This window comes from Camelus dromedarius, chromosome 30, assembly GCF_036321535.1.
Source record: "Camelus dromedarius isolate mCamDro1 chromosome 30, mCamDro1.pat, whole genome shotgun sequence".
Taxonomy (NCBI): Eukaryota; Metazoa; Chordata; class Mammalia; order Artiodactyla; family Camelidae; genus Camelus; species Camelus dromedarius.
This window is the reverse complement of record NC_087465.1, coordinates 25025462-25034779: the sequence shown is the minus strand read 5'-3', so window position 1 is coordinate 25034779 and position 9318 is coordinate 25025462.

Genomic DNA, 9318 nt, shown 5'->3' with positions numbered 1-9318 from the left:
GTCAAGGTGATGATAAGATCAAATATATTCCACCTTGGGGAATCCAATGGAAAAGCAAGATATAGATAAAAAGCTTTTAATTGATGACTGGAAGAGAGTAGGTATGCGGATACTTAGAACATAGAATGTGAGGATTGAGCATAAAATAGTGGATTGATACATGACAAAAATGTGCAGTGTATGTATACAATATATCATTATATAGTTAGGATAATTTATTACATATTATTATTGAAATTTGGATAAATGTGTATCTGTATATTAATATACAAATTAAGATAAAATTACAGCAATGTAAACATTAAAAATGTACATTCAAAAACAGCAGCTTTGCCTTAAGAAATAAAGAATGCTGTATTCTACTTATGATTGTGACTGCACTTAACTGTCTTTTAAGCATGAAGAAAATTTATTACAATCAGTTATTTATCACTATAACAGGAAAAAACAAATTCTTTATACAGAACATACAGAACAACTGATTTTCAATAGTCAATTAAAAGTAAAATATCTTCTAATAATGGCATTTATCAGTATTTTGTGTCTACTTCAAAGAAAAAATCGAACATTTAGTAATAACATGAAATAGAGATATGTATGTAATTTCAAATATTTTAGCTAATAATACTATTTTTATAGGTATTTGCTTTTTAGTTGTTTTTGAAGAAGGAAAAGAAAAGCTTCTATACATATTCAACTAATAGAAATCTTACCAAAACAAAAAATACTTAAAATTTTGGAACCAGTTGAGAAACTACAAATTTTCAAAAACAGGAAATCAGGATTATATAACATTTTAAGGTGATCTACTCTTGGAAAACATAGTTAAACAAACCGTATATCTGTACAGGAAATACTCCAGCATAAAGTTGTAATACATTGTGGTGAAGGCTTACATCTGCAGATTTTTCTCCTGCAATGCCCCACTGTTACTGTGGCTTACTGCATTGCATCAAGACTGCCTTTCTGTTTGGAAGACCCTCTCAGTACAAACAAGACTCTAAGTTCAGATTTTATTTTCCCTTGGTATTAGAATATGGGAATTTAAGAGTCCTGGGAAATACTGTTTTAGCCTTTAAAAGTAAATGTATCACATTCTTTAATTAGGATCTATGTTTGAGTATGTTTTTCAAAATCTTAACATATGACCCAGTTATCTTACAAATTTATCGAGCTACAAATTTTCAGGAAAATCCAGGTGTGTAATATGATGTCTTTCAAGATACTATTTCACAAAAAGACAAATAATATATCAATATTAAGAACTTCTTAGTCAAAAAATACTTACAGCAGGGGCAAATGATCTAATTTATGGTTTCTTTTAAAGAGAATACAAACTCGAATTCAATAGTGTGCTCTAGTCTCAGCTCTTCCTATACAGTATTTTACTCATCTGTATGGAATAGTCAGATGTAGACTGTACACTGTAAAGAACGCTAACTAGGAATCAGGGAAGCTTAAATCTAATGTCAAATTAGTTGCACACTAATTTTTAACTTGAGTGGAATCAAAGACACAATGTGTGCCTCACTCTTCTTACCAAAAATACAAATCAGATGATGGAATAAGAAAACTCAAGCTCTTTAAAACTTTAAAGTGATAAAGATAGATATATATATTATACATATAATACATACACACACACAAACACACACATATATATTATATATATACACACACACACACAGATATATTAGCTATGGAAAACACAGATAGTCTCTCTCTACAACAAAGTGGCAGGCATGTTTACCTCCTTTTCAAAAGATTCAGGTTCCCCAAATTTGGGGTTCTTTTCTTAGAGTGTATCTCACTGTGTGTTTAAGTGTCACCTGGCTCTGTTCCTGTTACTCGAAGGGAACTGAGGCTTGGGGAAATGGCACATGTGCAGACACTCTGTTGTCGGTAATACTCTGTCTTTCATCTCTGATCCAGCATTCCCCTATTTTCTACCAGTGTCCATGACACTGTAGCAGGCTAAGCTGTTCACTTGCAAATTGGGTAAACACTTCACAATTTTTGACACCTACACTTTATTTAGCATATATTTTACTATGTATCACATATATACAACACATACATCAATGTATATGTAAAAGTGAGATTAATTAGCCCAGCAACTATACTTTATTTGTTCACCAAATATTTATTGTTTCTAGGGTAAGGGCAAGGTCAGGATACAGCAGTCAACAAGGGAGAAACACGTGGTTCGTGACTTAATGGAACTGACAAATAACGAACACAGAGTTAAGTACCTGACGTTGCCAGACACGATTTAAATTGTGTTAAAACAATTTTTTAACACAACTATTCCGCATATTTCTAGTAAATTTGAATCCATCTTTAGAGTCCAAATTAATGTGGTTTAACTACTTATAAGTGGGAGGATTTATTTTCATAAAGTCTAGTAAATATAAATAAGAGGTGAAAAATCTCTCCTTGGAAAACGGTAAGTAACTGATTAAAGAAACTGAAGGTGATGGAAACAGATGAAGAGATATACCATATTCATGGACTGTAAGAATTAATATTTTTAAATGACCATCATATGCAAGAATACCTACAGATTTAGTGTAATATCTATCAAATTACCAAGAGCAATATTCAGAACAAATAATTCTAAAATTTATATGGAAACAAAAGACCCTCAATAGCCAAAACAATCTTGAGAAAGAAGAAAAAATATGACGGTATCATGCACTCTGATTTCAAACTAAATCACAAAGCTATAGTTAACAAAACAGTATGGCACTGCACAAAAACCAATGCAGAGATCAATAGAACAGTACCCAAAGCCCAGAAATAAGTACAGACTTTCGTGGGCAATAAATCTACAACAAAGTAGGCAAGAATATACAATGAGGAAAGAATAGCCTCTTCAATCAATGGTGCTGGGAACTTTGAGAAAACTGGACAGCTACATGCAAAAGAACCAAATTGGATTTTCTCACTCCGTTAAGAAAGATAAATTAAAAAACAGAAACAAAAAGAAACAAACAATAACAAAGCATAAATACAGGACAGAAATAGACTCACAGACAGAGAATACAGACTTGTGATTACCGGGGGGTGGAGGGTGGGAAGGGATAGCCTGGGATTTCAAAATTGTAGAATAGATAAACAAGATTACACTGTATAGCACTGGGAAATATACACAAAATGTTATGATAACTCACAGAGAAAAAAATGTGACAATGAGTGTGTATATGTCCATGAATGACTGAAAAATTTTGCTGAACACTGGAATTTGACACATTGTAAAATGATTATAAATCAATAAAAAAAATGTTTAAAAAATAATGTAAATGCAGTAGGCAGGATTTAAAAAAAATGGATCAAAAAATTAAATATAAGACCTGTAACCATAAAACTTCTAGAAGTAAACATAGGCAGTGTGCTCTTTTACATTGATCTTAGTAATATTTTTGAGATATGTTTACTTAGGCAAGGGAAACAAAACTAAAAATTAAAAATGGGACAGCATCAATGTTTCTGCACTGCAAAGGAAATGATCAGCCACAATTTCCAGTTCGTTTCTTTAAAGTGGATTCTTAGAAAGAATTCTGAATGCAGACAATATTTTGATTCTTAACATTTACCAAGTTACATTATTTGGCAAATTATTTCTCGTTGGCAGCCCATTCCTTTCAGCACTTTGAATATGTTATCTCTCTGCCTTTGGTCTCCACCACGGCTGATGAGAAGCCACCTGTTCATCTTATTGAGCATCCCTTATATATGATGAGTCACTTCTCTCTAGTTTCTGTCAAGACTGTTTTTTAACTATTTCATGCAGAAATCTGAGTTTTGCCTGTGTGGAATTCACTGAACTTCTTGGATGTGTAGACTAATAATTTTTACTATATTTGAGAGTTGTTCAGCTGTTAGTTTTTCAAATAATTCTTCTTTCCTTTAAGGCATGGAATCAGTAAGCCCCCACAAACATTGCTGAGGCGCTCTATGTGCCCATTGAGGCCTACCCTCATCGCTGCCTTAGCCTTCCTCTCCTACCTGTGCAGAGCCTTAAGGTCAGCCAGTGGTGAGAGCATAAGCCCTTCTTACATCATTCTTAGCACACGCAGAACCAGGGTTGAATGCACAGACCTATGCATTTGCATATCCCACTAGCTCCCCAGGAAGCTGCTGGAGCTTTTCACACTGTCTGTGGAAATCTCACTACCCTGCTTTTCTTTGAAGCTTGTTGCTTTGCTTGAGTTTATTTGTTATCCAATGCTTCAGGCACCATTTAAAGGAAACAATTTCTGACTTACCCCGTGGATAACTAAAGGGCTTTTCACACTGGAACATTCCTAGTTGATAACTTTTGAAAGAGTATTGTTATGAAACCTTCATTTTGTTAGTAGAAAGTTATTTAACCTCATTAACCAAGTAAAAATATATACTACATTTATCACAATGTCAAGGTGATGATAAGGTCAGATATATTCCCCCTTGGGGAATCCAATGGAAAAGCAAGTGATAGGTTAAAAGTTTTTAATTGTTGACTGGAAGAGACTAGGTATGCGGATTGTTAAACTTTGAATGTGAGGATTGAGCATAAAATAGTGGATTGATACATGACAGAAAGATGCAATGTATATATACATTATATCATTATGTAAATTATGATAATTTATTACATATTATTAGGTTTAGGGTTAGGGTTAGTGTTAGGGGTTAAGTTTAGTGTTAGGGTTAGAATTAGGGTTAGGGTTAGATTTAGACTCAGGTTTAGGGTTAGGGTTAGGGTTAGGGTTAGGTTTAGGGTTAGGGTTAGTGTCTAACCCTGAGTCTAACCGTAATCCTAAACCTAACCCTGAGTCTAACACTAACCCTAACCCTGAGTCTAACCCTAACCCTAACCCTGATTCTAACCTTGAGTCTAACTCTAACCCTAATACTAACCCTGAGTCTAACCCTGACTCTAACCCTAACCCTGAGTCTAACCCTGAGTCTAACCCTGAGTCTAACCCTAACCTTGAGTCTAACCCTAACCCTGAGTCTAACCCTAACCCTAACCCTAACCCTCTCCACATGCTCATATCTCAGACCTAAATGCGTTTCAAATCGTTCGTGCATGTAGCTTTTTGGGAACACAGAATGTCATGGTGAGGGGAACTATGTAACTTACATTTCTATTTGGAAGCACTCTCTCTAACAGGTTTTTCTGCGTATGCTGCCTTGTTACGAGACTGTGTCAAAAAACAATGCTGTGAAATGAGACTAAATGGTCCTAGGTTTAAGTATGCCCTTTATGCAGGATGAAAGAATGGCTCTCCACATGCTCACATCTCAGAACTGAATGTGTGTCGAATCCGTCATGCATGTAGTGTGTGGGAACACATAATTTCACGGTGAGAGGAACTATGTAACTAACATGTCTATGCGGAAGCACTCACTATAAGAGGCTTTTCCTGTGCAATCTGCCTTTATTTCGAAACTGGCTCTAGGAACCATGCTGAGAAATCAAAGTGTTGCTAGATGTAAATATGCCCTTTTGGGTAGATGAAAGTACGGCTCTCCAGATGCTTACATCTCAGAACAGAAAGTGTGTTGAATCCGTCATGCATGTAGCGTGTTGGGAACATAGAATGTCATGGTGATGGGAACTATGTAACTTACATGTCTATTGGGAAGGACTCACTCCACCAGGCTTTTCCTGTGCAAACTGCCTTTATTTTGAAACTTGCTCTAGGAACCATGCTGATAAATCAGAGTAAGTGTTCCTAGGTTTCAATATACCCTTTCGGGCAGATGAAACAACGGTGCTCAACATGCTTATCTCAGGAATTAACGATTGTCCAATGTGACGTGCATGTAGCATGTTGGGAACACAGAGTGCCATTCTGAGGGGAAGTATGTAACTTAAATGTCTATGGGGAAGCATTCACTCCAACAGGCTTTTCCTGCGCAAACTGCCTTTATTTCGTAACTGGCTCTAGGAACCATGCTTAGAAATCACAAGTATGTGTTCCTAGGTATCACTGTGCCCTTTCGGGTAGATGAAAGAATGGTTCTCCAAGTGCTCACATCTCATACCTGAATGTGTGTCAAAACAGTCATGCATGTAGCGTTTTGGAGACACAGAATGTCATGGTGCGGGGAACTATGTAACTTACATGTCTATGGGGAAGCACTCGTTCCAACTGGCTTTTCCTTCACAATTGGCCCTTATTTTGTAACTGGCTATAGGAACCTTGCTGAGAAATCTGAATATGTGTTCCTAGGAGTAAATATGCCTTCTAGGGTAGATGAAAGAATGGTTCTCCACATGCCCCCATTTCAGAATTGATTGAGTGTCAAATCCGTCATGCACATAGCATGTTGGGAACACAGAATTTTATGGCGATAGGAACTATTTAACTTACAAGTTTCTGGGGAAGGACTCGCTGCAACAGGCTTTTGCTGTGCAAACTGCCCTTATTCCCAAACTGGCTCTAGGAACCATGCTGAAAAATCAGAGTAAGTTTTCCTAGGTGTAAATATGCCCTATCTGGTATATGAAAGAACGGCTCTCCACATGCTGACATCTCAGACTTGAATGTGTGTCGAATCTGTCATCCATGTAGCGTGTTGGGAACACAGAATGTCATGGTGAGGGAAACTATGTAACTTACATGTCTACAGGGAAGCACTCTCTCCAATGGGTTTTTCTGTGCAAACTGCCTTGATTATGAAACTGGGTCAAGGAAAAATGCTGAGAAATGAGAGTAAATGTTCCTAGGTTTAAGTATGCCCTTTATGCAGGATGAAAGAATGGCTCTCCATATGCTCACATCTCCGACCTGAATGTGTGTCGAATCTGTCATGCATGTAGTGTGTGGGAACACATAATTTCACGGTGAGAGGAACTATGTAACTAACATGTCTATGTGGAAGCACTCACTATAAGAGGCTTTTCCTGTGCAATCTGCCTTTATTTCGAAACTGGCTCTAGGAACCATGCTGAGAAATCAAAGTGTTGCTAGATGTAAATATGCCCTTTTGGGTAGATGAAAGTACGGCTCTCCAGATGCTTACATCTCAGAACAGAAAGTGTGTTGAATCCGTCATGCATGTAGCGTGTTGGGAACACAAAATTTTATGATGAGGGAAACTATTTTACTTACATGTCTATTGGGTAGCAATCGCTCCAACACACTGTTCCTGATGAAACAGTCTTTATTTTGAAACTGGCTCTAGGAAACATGCTGGGAAATCAGAATAAGTGTTCCTAGGTGTAAATTTGCCCTATATGCTGCCTGAAAGAACGTCTCTCCTCATGTCACATCTCAGATCTGAATGTGTGTCTAATCCATCATGCATGTAGCATTTTAGAAACACAGACTTTCATGGTGAGGTGAAGTATGTTAATTAAATGTCTATTGGGAAGCACTCACTCCAACAGGCTTTTCCTGCAAAAAATGCCTTTATTGCAAAAGTGGCTATAGGAACCGTGCTGAGAACTCAGGGTAAGTGTTCTTAGGTGTAAATATGCCCTCTATGCTGGATGAAAGAATGGCTGTCCTCATGCTCATATCTCAGATCTGAATGTGTGTCAAATTAGTCTTGCATGTAGCGTGTTTGGAACACAGAATATCATACTGAGGGGAACTATATAACTTTCATGTCTATGGGGATGCACTCGCTCCAAAATGTTTTTCCTGTGCAAGCTGCCTTTATTTCAAAACTGCCTCTAGGAAACATGCTGAGAAATCTGAGTAAGTTTTCCTAGGTGTAAATATGCCCTTTATGCTGGATGAAAGAACAGCTCCCCACATGCTCACATCTCAGATCTGTATGTGAGTCAAATCTGTCATGCATGTAACATGTTTGGATCACAGAATTTCATGGTGAGGGGAACTATGTAACTTGCATGTCTATGGGGAAGCAATCGCTCCAACACTCTTTTCCTGACCAAACTGCCTTTATTTTGAAACTTTCTCTAGGAAACATGCTGATAAATCAGAGTAAGTGTTCCTTGGTGTAAATATGCCCTTTATGCAGGATGAAAGAATGGCTCTCCACATGCTCACACCTCAGATCATAATGTGTGTCGAATCCGTCTTGCATGTAGCCTGTTGTGAACACACAATTTCATGTCGAGGGGAACTATATAACTTACAATCTATGGTGATTCATTCGCTCAAACATGCTTTTCCTGAGCAAACTGCCTTTAGTTCGAAACTGGTTCTAGTAACCGTGCTGAGAAATCAGAGTAAGTGTTCCTAGTCGTGAATATGCCCTTTATGCTGTTTGTAAGAACTGCTCTCCACATGCACACATCTCAGATATGAATGTGTGTTGAATCCGTCATGCACGTATCTTGTTGGGAACACTGAATTTCATGGTGAGGGGAACTGTGTAACTTACATGTCTATGGGGAAGCACTCACTCCTTCAGTCTTTTCCTGCACAACCTATCTTAATTTCAAAACTGACTCTAGGAACCATGCTAGGAAATCAGGGTAGTGTTCTTAGGTGTAAATATACCCTTTATGCTATATGAAAGAACGGCTCTCCACATGCTAACATCTCATATCTGAATGTGTGTCGACCGTCATGCATGTAGCATGTTGGGAACACAGAATTTCATGATGAGGGGTAGTATGTAGATTCCAGGTCTATTGGGAAGCACACGCTCCAACATGGCTTTCCAGTGTAAACTGCCTTTATTTCAAAACTGGCTCTAGGAACCACACTGAGAAATCAGAGTAAGTGTTCCTAGCAGTAATATGCCCTTTATGCTGGATGAAAGAACCACTCTCCACATGCTCACAACTCAGATATGAATTGAGTCAAATCCGTCATGCGTGTAGCATGTTGGGAATGCAGAATTTCATAGTGAGTGGAAGTATGTAACTTACATATCTATAGGGAAGCACTCTCTCCAAGAGGCTTTTCCTTTGCAAGCTGCCTTTATTTCAAAACTGGCACTTTGACTTATGCTGAGATATCAGTGTACATATTCCTAGGTTTAAATATGCCCCTTATGCTGGATGAAAGTATGGCTCTCCACATGCTCACATCTGAGATCTGAATGTTGGGGAAGCTGACCTTCAGCTAGCTTGCTGGGTACACAGAGTTTTAGTTTAGGGGAAATATGCTGCTTTAATATCTAGGGAAGCCCTTGATCAACACTTTTTTCCTGCACAATCTGAATTTATTTGAAACCCTCCTCTAGGAAACATGCTGAGAAACCAGAGTTAGTGTTTCTAGATGTACCTAGACCCTTTATGCTGGTTGAATGAACAGATCTCCACATGCTCGCTTTATGGTCTGAACGTGTGTGGAAGCCATCCTTCAGCTAGCTTGTTGGGAACATTAGTTTCTGGCTTAGGAG